This window comes from Eptesicus fuscus, chromosome 5 (genome assembly GCF_027574615.1).
Source record: "Eptesicus fuscus isolate TK198812 chromosome 5, DD_ASM_mEF_20220401, whole genome shotgun sequence".
Classification (NCBI taxonomy): domain Eukaryota; kingdom Metazoa; phylum Chordata; class Mammalia; order Chiroptera; family Vespertilionidae; genus Eptesicus; species Eptesicus fuscus.
This window is the reverse complement of record NC_072477.1, coordinates 70,293,243-70,295,211: the sequence shown is the minus strand read 5'-3', so window position 1 is coordinate 70,295,211 and position 1,969 is coordinate 70,293,243. Positions and strand designations below refer to the sequence as shown.

Sequence of the window (1,969 nt, the reverse complement as noted above, 5' to 3'; positions counted from 1 at the left end):
TGTGGGCTGATCAGAGTGGTGGGGGCTCATAGGGGTGGGGCCAGCTGTGAGGAGAGGCTACAGGAGGTTGGCTGGCCAGCCCCACCCCCTATTGTGGTGGGGGGGTGATCAGGGGTGGGGCCAGCTGGAGGGAGGTGCTATGGGCCAATCAGGGTGGTAGGGACCCATTGGGGGTGGGGCCGCCCAGGGTGGAGGGGCAGCGGGCATATCATGGTGGGGTGGGCCAATTGTGGGTAGGGCCACCTGGTGGGAGGGGCTGTAGGCCTATTGTGGTGGGGTGGGGCCATCGGGATGGCCAGGGGGAAGGGCAGAGGGTGTGGGGGGATGTTTGGCCAGCTGGCCCACCATTGACCAGGGTGGGAGAGTCTGATCAGGGGCAAGCCGGCTGGGGGAAGGGGCTGTGGGAGGTTGGCAGGCTGGCCCCACCCTGATTGGGCTGGTTCGCTGGCAACATTGGGTGTCATAGTGACTGGTCGTTACAGTCATTAAGGCGTTATGGTTGCTGGCTTTTTATATATATAGATATTGTCACTGCACTTAACTAAAAGAGAGTGAGTATTTAAGTTAAGTTTATGGAAAACAAGACCATGATTTAGAAATGAACACTAGCCTTGTGGGTGTTAAATTAATTAAACAAGGAGACCATTAGATGGAGATGGTTCTAAGACCATAGCAGCCCACTTCAGCAAACCAAAACCTAAGCCTGCAAAGGCCTAAAGGTAAAGAAACCAAAACCCAATGACACCTGATCACAAACAGCCTACTAGGTTTTCCAAATGAGTCAACTGCTTTGCTCTGCTTCCTCTCTATAAAAGCCTTTCCTCTAGCTCCTGTCCTTGAACCACTCCTACCGACTTCCAGTTTGGAGCTGACTGATTTGAATCAATTTTTGCTCAAATAAACTCTTAAAATGTTTAATATGCTTTAGTTTATTTTTAACACAGGTAAAAATCAACTTCAATCATTCATATTAACTACAGCATGAGTTAATGTGGCATTTTTTAGAAGAATGACTACAACCAGATATTTAGTTTTTTAAATATTTTATTGTTTTTTTAGAGAGAGAGAGATAGGAAGAGAGAGAAAAACATTGATGTGAGAGCAGAACATTAATGGGCTGCCTCCTGCAGACCCCCAACTGGTGATCAAGCCTGAAACTCCAGCATGTGCCCTGACCAGGAATCTAACCTGCAACCTTTTGATGCATGGGACAACACCCAACCAACTGAGTCACACCAGCCAGGGCAAATCTTTATTTTTATAAATGTGTAAATGTGATCCAAGTGTGACCACTACTAGTTTTTCAAAAAAGAAACATTCTATGAATAAGCAAACTATACCTGTTCACTGATGTATGGACTTGTTAGCTATCTCACTGGGCTTAATTACAGACCACTCACAATAATACATTTTCAGTATTACTAAAGCGTAGCATGATATTAAGCTATTTTAGCTTTTGCACATACACATTGCACTTATGGCTGAAAATGCAAAAGCATAAAATGTTTCAAGAATTTGCTCGTCATTCTTGCACAAGGGTCCTGTTAATCTCTGGAATGGTCCAATGTAGTACATGTACTGCAAAGTGAGCACTATGTGGCACTTTTAATAAAAGCAAATTTTGAAATACTTTAAAACAATGCTATATTGTTATTTTGGGTGAGCACTGTGATAAAAGTTTTCTGTCTCTTGAGTACATTTTGAATATTTTCCTCTCTTCTCATTACATAAACATTCAATTATCTGGAAAATGTTGGCTAACTAAATTGCTGGGGAGTATGTTTCTGCTTCTCTACCCCTGATCTCTGATAAACATTGTATATCAAGGGCCTCTAGCTGGCATTTCTGAGACACAGATATGAAGTGACTGTATTGAAACTTATTCCTTTAAGAAACAAAGACGCAGTATTCTATCCTTACTGGGCAAAATTTCTGTCCATATTTGGCTAACAGGGATTCATTTGCTCCA

At 43.6% G+C, this 1,969-nt stretch overlaps 1 non-coding gene across 1 annotated transcript; it reads right to left on the bottom strand.

Annotated features, from left to right (window-relative positions):
- Positions 1-1,491: 1,491 nt before the first annotated feature.
- Positions 1,492-1,593, bottom strand: LOC129149198 (U6 spliceosomal RNA). Its single transcript, XR_008556194.1, has one exon. It is a non-coding gene; the product is annotated as a U6 spliceosomal RNA (small nuclear RNA).
- Between the last annotated feature and the right edge of the window lie 376 nt (positions 1,594-1,969).